Source organism: Pseudorasbora parva, chromosome 8 (genome assembly GCF_024679245.1).
Source record: "Pseudorasbora parva isolate DD20220531a chromosome 8, ASM2467924v1, whole genome shotgun sequence".
NCBI lineage: Eukaryota > Metazoa > Chordata > Actinopteri > Cypriniformes > Gobionidae > Pseudorasbora > Pseudorasbora parva.
In genome coordinates this window covers 3,755,188-3,764,540 of record NC_090179.1, presented here as the reverse complement: position 1 = coordinate 3,764,540, position 9,353 = coordinate 3,755,188, and the positions used below count along the sequence as shown (strand labels likewise).

General features: G+C 41.0%; 26 non-coding genes across 26 annotated transcripts; all 26 read right to left on the bottom strand.

Moving 5' to 3' along the window:
* Nucleotides 1–34: 34 nt before the first annotated feature.
* trnar-ucu (transfer RNA arginine (anticodon UCU)) lies at nt 35–123 on the bottom strand. The gene is given in 2 exon segments: nt 35–70; nt 87–123. It is a non-coding gene; the product is annotated as a tRNA-Arg (tRNA).
* A 142-nt stretch (nt 124–265) lies between these two features.
* On the bottom strand, nt 266–339 carry trnat-ugu (transfer RNA threonine (anticodon UGU)). Its single transcript has one exon. It is a non-coding gene; the product is annotated as a tRNA-Thr (tRNA).
* Nucleotides 340–530: 191 nt separating this feature from the next.
* Nucleotides 531–604, bottom strand: trnat-agu (transfer RNA threonine (anticodon AGU)). The gene has a single exon. It is a non-coding gene; the product is annotated as a tRNA-Thr (tRNA).
* A 541-nt stretch (nt 605–1,145) lies between these two features.
* On the bottom strand, nt 1,146–1,234 carry trnar-ucu (transfer RNA arginine (anticodon UCU)). The gene is given in 2 exon segments: nt 1,146–1,181; nt 1,198–1,234. It is a non-coding gene; the product is annotated as a tRNA-Arg (tRNA).
* A 142-nt stretch (nt 1,235–1,376) lies between these two features.
* On the bottom strand, nt 1,377–1,450 carry trnat-ugu (transfer RNA threonine (anticodon UGU)). The gene has a single exon. It is a non-coding gene; the product is annotated as a tRNA-Thr (tRNA).
* A 191-nt stretch (nt 1,451–1,641) lies between these two features.
* trnat-agu (transfer RNA threonine (anticodon AGU)) lies at nt 1,642–1,715 on the bottom strand. The gene has a single exon. It is a non-coding gene; the product is annotated as a tRNA-Thr (tRNA).
* A 541-nt stretch (nt 1,716–2,256) lies between these two features.
* Nucleotides 2,257–2,345, bottom strand: trnar-ucu (transfer RNA arginine (anticodon UCU)). The gene is given in 2 exon segments: nt 2,257–2,292; nt 2,309–2,345. It is a non-coding gene; the product is annotated as a tRNA-Arg (tRNA).
* A 142-nt stretch (nt 2,346–2,487) lies between these two features.
* On the bottom strand, nt 2,488–2,561 carry trnat-ugu (transfer RNA threonine (anticodon UGU)). Its single transcript has one exon. It is a non-coding gene; the product is annotated as a tRNA-Thr (tRNA).
* Nucleotides 2,562–2,752: 191 nt separating this feature from the next.
* trnat-agu (transfer RNA threonine (anticodon AGU)) lies at nt 2,753–2,826 on the bottom strand. Its single transcript has one exon. It is a non-coding gene; the product is annotated as a tRNA-Thr (tRNA).
* A 541-nt stretch (nt 2,827–3,367) lies between these two features.
* trnar-ucu (transfer RNA arginine (anticodon UCU)) lies at nt 3,368–3,456 on the bottom strand. The gene is given in 2 exon segments: nt 3,368–3,403; nt 3,420–3,456. It is a non-coding gene; the product is annotated as a tRNA-Arg (tRNA).
* A 142-nt stretch (nt 3,457–3,598) lies between these two features.
* Nucleotides 3,599–3,672, bottom strand: trnat-ugu (transfer RNA threonine (anticodon UGU)). The gene has a single exon. It is a non-coding gene; the product is annotated as a tRNA-Thr (tRNA).
* Nucleotides 3,673–3,863: 191 nt separating this feature from the next.
* Nucleotides 3,864–3,937, bottom strand: trnat-agu (transfer RNA threonine (anticodon AGU)). Its single transcript has one exon. It is a non-coding gene; the product is annotated as a tRNA-Thr (tRNA).
* A 541-nt stretch (nt 3,938–4,478) lies between these two features.
* On the bottom strand, nt 4,479–4,567 carry trnar-ucu (transfer RNA arginine (anticodon UCU)). Its single transcript is given in 2 exon segments — nt 4,479–4,514; nt 4,531–4,567. It is a non-coding gene; the product is annotated as a tRNA-Arg (tRNA).
* A 142-nt stretch (nt 4,568–4,709) lies between these two features.
* Nucleotides 4,710–4,783, bottom strand: trnat-ugu (transfer RNA threonine (anticodon UGU)). The gene has a single exon. It is a non-coding gene; the product is annotated as a tRNA-Thr (tRNA).
* A 191-nt stretch (nt 4,784–4,974) lies between these two features.
* Nucleotides 4,975–5,048, bottom strand: trnat-agu (transfer RNA threonine (anticodon AGU)). Its single transcript has one exon. It is a non-coding gene; the product is annotated as a tRNA-Thr (tRNA).
* Nucleotides 5,049–5,589: 541 nt separating this feature from the next.
* On the bottom strand, nt 5,590–5,678 carry trnar-ucu (transfer RNA arginine (anticodon UCU)). The gene is given in 2 exon segments: nt 5,590–5,625; nt 5,642–5,678. It is a non-coding gene; the product is annotated as a tRNA-Arg (tRNA).
* Nucleotides 5,679–5,820: 142 nt separating this feature from the next.
* Nucleotides 5,821–5,894, bottom strand: trnat-ugu (transfer RNA threonine (anticodon UGU)). Its single transcript has one exon. It is a non-coding gene; the product is annotated as a tRNA-Thr (tRNA).
* Nucleotides 5,895–6,085: 191 nt separating this feature from the next.
* Nucleotides 6,086–6,159, bottom strand: trnat-agu (transfer RNA threonine (anticodon AGU)). The gene has a single exon. It is a non-coding gene; the product is annotated as a tRNA-Thr (tRNA).
* Nucleotides 6,160–6,700: 541 nt separating this feature from the next.
* trnar-ucu (transfer RNA arginine (anticodon UCU)) lies at nt 6,701–6,789 on the bottom strand. The gene is given in 2 exon segments: nt 6,701–6,736; nt 6,753–6,789. It is a non-coding gene; the product is annotated as a tRNA-Arg (tRNA).
* Nucleotides 6,790–6,931: 142 nt separating this feature from the next.
* Nucleotides 6,932–7,005, bottom strand: trnat-ugu (transfer RNA threonine (anticodon UGU)). The gene has a single exon. It is a non-coding gene; the product is annotated as a tRNA-Thr (tRNA).
* Nucleotides 7,006–7,196: 191 nt separating this feature from the next.
* On the bottom strand, nt 7,197–7,270 carry trnat-agu (transfer RNA threonine (anticodon AGU)). The gene has a single exon. It is a non-coding gene; the product is annotated as a tRNA-Thr (tRNA).
* Nucleotides 7,271–7,811: 541 nt separating this feature from the next.
* On the bottom strand, nt 7,812–7,900 carry trnar-ucu (transfer RNA arginine (anticodon UCU)). Its single transcript is given in 2 exon segments — nt 7,812–7,847; nt 7,864–7,900. It is a non-coding gene; the product is annotated as a tRNA-Arg (tRNA).
* A 142-nt stretch (nt 7,901–8,042) lies between these two features.
* trnat-ugu (transfer RNA threonine (anticodon UGU)) lies at nt 8,043–8,116 on the bottom strand. Its single transcript has one exon. It is a non-coding gene; the product is annotated as a tRNA-Thr (tRNA).
* Nucleotides 8,117–8,307: 191 nt separating this feature from the next.
* trnat-agu (transfer RNA threonine (anticodon AGU)) lies at nt 8,308–8,381 on the bottom strand. The gene has a single exon. It is a non-coding gene; the product is annotated as a tRNA-Thr (tRNA).
* A 541-nt stretch (nt 8,382–8,922) lies between these two features.
* On the bottom strand, nt 8,923–9,011 carry trnar-ucu (transfer RNA arginine (anticodon UCU)). The gene is given in 2 exon segments: nt 8,923–8,958; nt 8,975–9,011. It is a non-coding gene; the product is annotated as a tRNA-Arg (tRNA).
* Nucleotides 9,012–9,153: 142 nt separating this feature from the next.
* Nucleotides 9,154–9,227, bottom strand: trnat-ugu (transfer RNA threonine (anticodon UGU)). The gene has a single exon. It is a non-coding gene; the product is annotated as a tRNA-Thr (tRNA).
* Between the last annotated feature and the right edge of the window lie 126 nt (nt 9,228–9,353).

The following is a 9,353-nucleotide window of genomic DNA, read 5'->3' as shown; positions in this document are numbered from 1 at the left end:
AACACAAAGATATCTGAGCAAAAGTTTTTATGGATGACTCTGGTGGGACTCGAACCCACAGCCTTTGAATACCTCCATTCACAACCTAGAAGTCCAATGCGCTATCCATTGCGCCACAGAGCCACAACAACACACTTTCCAAGGCACTATGCCTTGTCCAGCACTTCTTAGCTTTCCAGTTCTTCCTTGCTGATACACACTGTTCAGCATGTAAAGACTTTCAAATGTGAAAAGTTTAAAAGTGCTCCCACAAATCCTGTGGCATAGGCACTGCTGGGATTTGAACCCAGGATCTCCTGTTTACAAGACAGGCGCTTTGACCAACTAAGCCACAGCGCCAGCTGTAATGCAAAGCATTTTGTTGGTATATAAAGCCTTAAAGAGGTAGCACATCTTGAAAACAGCTGATTACCTCATGAAAGTTTTCCCTTTGAGCCTTTATTCACAACCTAGAAGTCCAGAAGGTGTGTCCTGTAGAGACTTTTACATCTGAAAAGTTTGGATGAATACTAGTAGAAGCCACACATTTTAGGCACTGCTGGGATTCGAACCCAGGATCTCCTGTTTACTAGACAGGCGCTTTAACCAACTAAGCCACAGCGCCAGGTACTTACTTTGGTTTGATACTTTTGTATTCAAAGTCTAAAAGAGGTAGCATGTCAGGAAAAGAGCTGATTAAGTCATGATTAGGTTCCTTTGAAGTTAGAGGATTATTTCCAAAAGCTGAAAAGTGTGCAGGCTTCTATTGAGGAATAAGGGAATGTCTCAAATCATTTCATTTTGGTTAAAATCTCTCAATACTTGTGTCTTAAATGTGTTGTGAACCTCCATTTACAATAAATCTAAACTCTGTTTAAGCTAGCAGAAATGGAAAGCATTTCTTGCTAGGTAGGTGGCCATCAATTGGCAGTAGCAGTTTTTGGCCTAAACCAGTGTTTTTCAAACCATTCTTGTTATATTCCTTTTTTAAAAATGGGGACTTGACGTGAGCTAATTAGTAGAGTATTCTGTAATCTGAGCTGGGTGTGTCCAACAGGGGAAATAAGACGAAGAGGAAAGGTAGGCTTCTGAAATACTTCATGTCCGAAAAGGTTTAAGCATATGCTTGTCCAACACAAAGATATCTGAGCAAAAGTTTTTATGGATGACTCTGGTGGGACTCGAACCCACAGCCTTTGAATACCTCCATTCACAACCTAGAAGTCCAATGCGCTATCCATTGCGCCACAGAGCCACAACAACACACTTTCCAAGGCACTATGCCTTGTCCAGCACTTCTTAGCTTTCCAGTTCTTCCTTGCTGATACACACTGTTCAGCGTGTAAAGACTTTCAAATGTGAAAAGTTTAAAAGTGCTCCCACATATCCTGTGGCATAGGCACTGCTGGGATTTGAACCCAGGATCTCCTGTTTACAAGACAGGCGCTTTGACCAACTAAGCCACAGCGCCAGCTGTAATGCAAAGCATTTTGTTGGTATATAAAGCCTTAAAGAGGTAGCACATCTTGAAAACAGCTGATAACCTCATGAAAGTTTTCCCTTTGAGCCTTTATTCACAACCTAGAAGTCCAGAAGGTGTGTCCTGTAGAGACTTTTACATCTGAAAAGTTTGGATGAATACTAGTAGAAGCCACACATTTTAGGCACTGCTGGGATTCGAACCCAGGATCTCCTGTTTACTAGACAGGCGCTTTAACCAACTAAGCCACAGCGCCAGGTACTTACTTTGGTTTGATACTTTTGTATTCAAAGTCTAAAAGAGGTAGCATGTCAGGAAAAGAGCTGATTAAGTCATGATTAGGTTCCTTTGAAGTTAGAGGATTATTTCCAAAAGCTGAAAAGTGTGCAGGCTTCTATTGAGGAATAAGGGAATGTCTCAAATCATTTCATTTTGGTTAAAATCTCTCAATACTCGTGTCTTAAATGTGTTGTGAACCTCCATCTACAATAAATCTAAACTCTGTTTAAGCTAGCAGAAATGGAAAGCATTTCTTGCTAGGTAGGTGGCCATCAATTGGCAGTAGCAGTTTTTGGCCTAAACCAGTGTTTTTCAAACCATTCTTGTTATATTCCTTTTTTAAAAATGGGGACTTGACGTGAGCTAATTAGTAGAGTATTCTGTAATCTGAGCTGGGTGTGTCCAACAGGGGAAATAAGACGAAGAGGAAAGGTAGGCTTCTGAAATACTTCATGTCCGAAAAGGTTTAAGCATATGCTTGTCCAACACAAAGATATCTGAGCAAAAGTTTTTATGGATGACTCTGGTGTGACTCGAACCCACAGCCTTTGAATACCTCCATTCACAACCTAGAAGTCCAATGCGCTATCCATTGCGCCACAGAGCCACAACAACACACTTTCCAAGGCACTATGCCTTGTCCAGCACTTCTTAGCTTTCCAGTTCTTCCTTGCTGATACACACTGTTCAGCGTGTAAAGACTTTCAAATGTGAAAAGTTTAAAAGTGCTCCCACATATCCTGTGGCATAGGCACTGCTGGGATTTGAACCCAGGATCTCCTGTTTACAAGACAGGCGCTTTGACCAACTAAGCCACAGCGCCAGCTGTAATGCAAAGCATTTTGTTGGTATATAAAGCCTTAAAGAGGTAGCACATCTTGAAAACAGCTGATTACCTCATGAAAGTTTTCCCTTTGAGCCTTTATTCACAACCTAGAAGTCCAGAAGGTGTGTCCTGTAGAGACTTTTACATCTGAAAAGTTTGGATGAATACTAGTAGAAGGCACACATTTTAGGCACTGCTGGGATTCGAACCCAGGATCTCCTGTTTACTAGACAGGCGCTTTAACCAACTAAGCCACAGCGCCAGGTACTTACTTTGGTTTGATACTTTTGTATTCAAAGTCTAAAAGAGGTAGCATGTCAGGAAAAGAGCTGATTAAGTCATGATTAGGTTCCTTTGAAGTTAGAGGATTATTTCCAAAAGCTGAAAAGTGTGCAGGCTTCTATTGAGGAATAAGGGAATGTCTCAAATCATTTCATTTTGGTTAAAATCTCTCAATACTCGTGTCTTAAATGTGTTGTGAACCTCCATTTACAATAAATCTAAACTCTGTTTAAGCTAGCAGAAATGGAAAGCATTTCTTGCTAGGTAGGTGGCCATCAATTGGCAGTAGCAGTTTTTGGCCTAAACCAGTGTTTTTCAAACCATTCTTGTTATATTCCTTTTTTAAAAATGGGGACTTGACGTGAGCTAATTAGTAGAGTATTCTGTAATCTGAGCTGGGTGTGTCCAACAGGGGAAATAAGACGAAGAGGAAAGGTAGGCTTCTGAAATACTTCATGTCCGAAAAGGTTTAAGCATATGCTTGTCCAACACAAAGATATCTGAGCAAAAGTTTTTATGGATGACTCTGGTGGGACTCGAACCCACAGCCTTTGAATACCTCCATTCACAACCTAGAAGTCCAATGCGCTATCCATTGCGCCACAGAGCCACAACAACACACTTTCCAAGGCACTATGCCTTGTCCAGCACTTCTTAGCTTTCCAGTTCTTCCTTGCTGATACACACTGTTCAGCGTGTAAAGACTTTCAAATGTGAAAAGTTTAAAAGTGCTCCCACATATCCTGTGGCATAGGCACTGCTGGGATTTGAACCCAGGATCTCCTGTTTACAAGACAGGCGCTTTGACCAACTAAGCCACAGCGCCAGCTGTAATGCAAAGCATTTTGTTGGTATATAAAGCCTTAAAGAGGTAGCACATCTTGAAAACAGCTGATAACCTCATGAAAGTTTTCCCTTTGAGCCTTTATTCACAACCTAGAAGTCCAGAAGGTGTGTCCTGTAGAGACTTTTACATCTGAAAAGTTTGGATGAATACTAGTAGAAGCCACACATTTTAGGCACTGCTGGGATTCGAACCCAGGATCTCCTGTTTACTAGACAGGCGCTTTAACCAACTAAGCCACAGCGCCAGGTACTTACTTTGGTTTGATACTTTTGTATTCAAAGTCTAAAAGAGGTAGCATGTCAGGAAAAGAGCTGATTAAGTCATGATTAGGTTCCTTTGAAGTTAGAGGATTATTTCCAAAAGCTGAAAAGTGTGCATGCTTCTATTGAGTAATAAGGGAATGTCTCAAATCATTTCATTTTGGTTAAAATCTCTCAATATTCGTGTCTCAAATGTGTTGTGAACCTCCATTTACAATAAATCTAAACTCTGTTTAAGCTAGCAGAAATGGAAAGCATTTTTTGCTAGGTAGGTGGCCATCAATTGGCAGTAGCAGTTTTTGGCCTAAACCAGTGTTTTTCAAACCATTCTTGTTATATTCCTTTTTAAAAAATGGGGACTTGACGTGAGCTAATTAGTAGAGTATTCTGTAATCTGAGCTGGGTGTGTCCAACAGGGGAAATAAGACGAAGAGGAAAGGTAGGCTTCTGAAATACTTCATGTCCGAAAAGGTTTAAGCATATGCTTGTCCAACACAAAGATATCTGAGCAAAAGTTTTTATGGATGACTCTGGTGGGACTCGAACCCACAGCCTTTGAATACCTCCATTCACAACCTAGAAGTCCAATGCGCTATCCATTGCGCCACAGAGCCACAACAACACACTTTCCAAGGCACTATGCCTTGTCCAGCACTTCTTAGCTTTCCAGTTCTTCCTTGCTGATACACACTGTTCAGCATGTAAAGACTTTCAAATGTGAAAAGTTTAAAAGTGCTCCCACATATCCTGTGGCATAGGCACTGCTGGGATTTGAACCCAGGATCTCCTGTTTACAAGACAGGCGCTTTGACCAACTAAGCCACAGCGCCAGCTGTCACACAAAGCATTTTGTTGGTATATAAAGCCTTAAAGAGGTAGCACATCTTGAAAACAGCTGATAACCTCATGAAAGTTTTCCCTTTGAGCCTTTATTCACAACCTAGAAGTCCAGAAGGTGTGTCCTGTAGAGACTTTTACATCTGAAAAGTTTGGATGAATACTAGTAGAAGGCACACATTTTAGGCACTGCTGGGATTCGAACCCAGGATCTCCTGTTTACTAGACAGGCGCTTTAACCAACTAAGCCACAGCGCCAGGTACGTACTTTGGTTTGATACTTTTGTATTCAAAGTCTAAAAGAGGTAGCATGTCAGGAAAAGAGCTGATTAAGTCATGATTAGGTTCCTTTGAAGTTAGAGGATTATTTCCAAAAGCTGAAAAGTGTGCAGGCTTCTATTGAGGAATAAGGGAATGTCTCAAATCATTTCATTTTGGTTAAAATCTCTCAATACTCGTGTCTTAAATGTGTTGTGAACCTCTATTTACAATAAATCTAAACTCTGTTTAAGCTAGCAGAAATGGAAAGCATTTCTTGCTAGGTAGGTGGCCATCAATTGGCAGTAGCAGTTTTTGGCCTAAACCAGTGTTTTTCAAACCATTCTTGTTATATTCCTTTTTTAAAAATGGGGACTTGACGTGAGCTAATTAGTAGAGTATTCTGTAATCTGAGCTGGGTGTGTCCAACAGGGGAAATAAGACGAAGAGGAAAGGTAGGCTTCTGAAATACTTCATGTCCGAAAAGGTTTAAGCATATGCTTGTCCAACACAAAGATATCTGAGCAAAAGTTTTTATGGATGACTCTGGTGGGACTCGAACCCACAGCCTTTGAATACCTCCATTCACAACCTAGAAGTCCAATGCGCTATCCATTGCGCCACAGAGCCACAACAACACACTTTCCAAGGCACTATGCCTTGTCCAGCACTTCTTAGCTTTCCAGTTCTTCCTTGCTGATACACACTGTTCAGCGTGTAAAGACTTTCAAATGTGAAAAGTTTAAAAGTGCTCCCACATATCCTGTGGCATAGGCACTGCTGGGATTTGAACCCAGGATCTCCTGTTTACAAGACAGGCGCTTTGACCAACTAAGCCACAGCGCCAGCTGTAATGCAAAGCATTTTGTTGGTATATAAAGCCTTAAAGAGGTAGCACATCTTGAAAACAGCTGATTACCTCATGAAAGTTTTCCCTTTGAGCCTTTATTCACAACCTAGAAGTCCAGAAGGTGTGTCCTGTAGAGACTTTTACATCTGAAAAGTTTGGATGAATACTAGTAGAAGGCACACATTTTAGGCACTGCTGGGATTCGAACCCAGGATCTCCTGTTTACTAGACAGGCGCTTTAACCAACTAAGCCACAGCGCCAGGTACTTACTTTGGTTTGATACTTTTGTATTCAAAGTCTAAAAGAGGTAGCATGTCAGGAAAAGAGCTGATTAAGTCATGATTAGGTTCCTTTGAAGTTAGAGGATTATTTCCAAAAGCTGAAAAGTGTGCAGGCTTCTATTGAGGAATAAGGGAATGTCTCAAATCATTTCATTTTGGTTAAAATCTCTCAATACTCGTGTCTTAAATGTGTTGTGAACCTCCATTTACAATAAATCTAAACTCTGTTTAAGCTAGCAGAAATGGAAAGCATTTCTTGCTAGGTAGGTGGCCATCAATTGGCAGTAGCAGTTTTTGGCCTAAACCAGTGTTTTTCAAACCATTCTTGTTATATTCCTTTTTTAAAAATGGGGACTTGACGTGAGCTAATTAGTAGAGTATTCTGTAATCTGAGCTGGGTGTGTCCAACAGGGGAAATAAGACGAAGAGGAAAGGTAGGCTTCTGAAATACTTCATGTCCGAAAAGGTTTAATCATATGCTTGTCCAACACAAAGATATCTGAGCAAAAGTTTTTATGGATGACTCTGGTGGGACTCGAACCCACAGCCTTTGAATACCTCCATTCACAACCTAGAAGTCCAATGCGCTATCCATTGCGCCACAGAGCCACAACAACACACTTTCCAAGGCACTATGCCTTGTCCAGCACTTCTTAGCTTTCCAGTTCTTCCTTGCTGATACACACTGTTCAGCATGTAAAGACTTTCAAATGTGAAAAGTTTAAAAGTGCTCCCACAAATCCTGTGGCATAGGCACTGCTGGGATTTGAACCCAGGATCTCCTGTTTACAAGACAGGCGCTTTGACCAACTAAGCCACAGCGCCAGCTGTAATGCAAAGCATTTTGTTGGTATATAAAGCCTTAAAGAGGTAGCACATCTTGAAAACAGCTGATTACCTCATGAAAGTTTTCCCTTTGAGCCTTTATTCACAACCTAGAAGTCCAGAAGGTGTGTCCTGTAGAGACTTTTACATCTGAAAAGTTTGGATGAATACTAGTAGAAGCCACACATTTTAGGCACTGCTGGGATTCGAACCCAGGATCTCCTGTTTACTAGACAGGCGCTTTAACCAACTAAGCCACAGCGCCAGGTACTTACTTTGGTTTGATACTTTTGTATTCAAAGTCTAAAAGAGGTAGCATGTCAGGAAAAGAGCTGATTAAGTCATGATTAGGTTCCTTTGAAGTTAGAGGATTATTTCCAAAAGCTGAAAAGTGTGCAGGCTTCTATTGAGGAATAAGGGAATGTCTCAAATCATTTCATTTTGGTTAAAATCTCTCAATACTTGTGTCTTAAATGTGTTGTGAACCTCCATTTACAATAAATCTAAACTCTGTTTAAGCTAGCAGAAATGGAAAGCATTTCTTGCTAGGTAGGTGGCCATCAATTGGCAGTAGCAGTTTTTGGCCTAAACCAGTGTTTTTCAAACCATTCTTGTTATATTCCTTTTTTAAAAATGGGGACTTGACGTGAGCTAATTAGTAGAGTATTCTGTAATCTGAGCTGGGTGTGTCCAACAGGGGAAATAAGACGAAGAGGAAAGGTAGGCTTCTGAAATACTTCATGTCCGAAAAGGTTTAAGCATATGCTTGTCCAACACAAAGATATCTGAGCAAAAGTTTTTATGGATGACTCTGGTGGGACTCGAACCCACAGCCTTTGAATACCTCCATTCACAACCTAGAAGTCCAATGCGCTATCCATTGCGCCACAGAGCCACAACAACACACTTTCCAAGGCACTATGCCTTGTCCAGCACTTCTTAGCTTTCCAGTTCTTCCTTGCTGATACACACTGTTCAGCGTGTAAAGACTTTCAAATGTGAAAAGTTTAAAAGTGCTCCCACATATCCTGTGGCATAGGCACTGCTGGGATTTGAACCCAGGATCTCCTGTTTACAAGACAGGCGCTTTGACCAACTAAGCCACAGCGCCAGCTGTAATGCAAAGCATTTTGTTGGTATATAAAGCCTTAAAGAGGTAGCACATCTTGAAAACAGCTGATAACCTCATGAAAGTTTTCCCTTTGAGCCTTTATTCACAACCTAGAAGTCCAGAAGGTGTGTCCTGTAGAGACTTTTACATCTGAAAAGTTTGGATGAATACTAGTAGAAGCCACACATTTTAGGCACTGCTGGGATTCGAACCCAGGATCTCCTGTTTACTAGACAGGCGCTTTAACCAACTAAGCCACAGCGCCAGGTACTTACTTTGGTTTGATACTTTTGTATTCAAAGTCTAAAAGAGGTAGCATGTCAGGAAAAGAGCTGATTAAGTCATGATTAGGTTCCTTTGAAGTTAGAGGATTATTTCCAAAAGCTGAAAAGTGTGCAGGCTTCTATTGAGGAATAAGGGAATGTCTCAAATCATTTCATTTTGGTTAAAATCTCTCAATACTCGTGTCTTAAATGTGTTGTGAACCTCCATCTACAATAAATCTAAACTCTGTTTAAGCTAGCAGAAATGGAAAGCATTTCTTGCTAGGTAGGTGGCCATCAATTGGCAGTAGCAGTTTTTGGCCTAAACCAGTGTTTTTCAAACCATTCTTGTTATATTCCTTTTTTAAAAATGGGGACTTGACGTGAGCTAATTAGTAGAGTATTCTGTAATCTGAGCTGGGTGTGTCCAACAGGGGAAATAAGACGAAGAGGAAAGGTAGGCTTCTGAAATACTTCATGTCCGAAAAGGTTTAAGCATATGCTTGTCCAACACAAAGATATCTGAGCAAAAGTTTTTATGGATGACTCTGGTGTGACTCGAACCCACAGCCTTTGAATACCTCCATTCACAACCTAGAAGTCCAATGCGCTATCCATTGCGCCACAGAGCCACAACAACACACTTTCCAAGGCACTATGCCTTGTCCAGCACTTCTTAGCTTTCCAGTTCTTCCTTGCTGATACACACTGTTCAGCGTGTAAAGACTTTCAAATGTGAAAAGTTTAAAAGTGCTCCCACATATCCTGTGGCATAGGCACTGCTGGGATTTGAACCCAGGATCTCCTGTTTACAAGACAGGCGCTTTGACCAACTAAGCCACAGCGCCAGCTGTAATGCAAAGCATTTTGTTGGTATATAAAGCCTTAAAGAGGTAGCACATCTTGAAAACAGCTGATTACCTCATGAAAGTTTTCCCTTTGAGCCTTTATTCACAACCTAGAAGTCCAGAAGG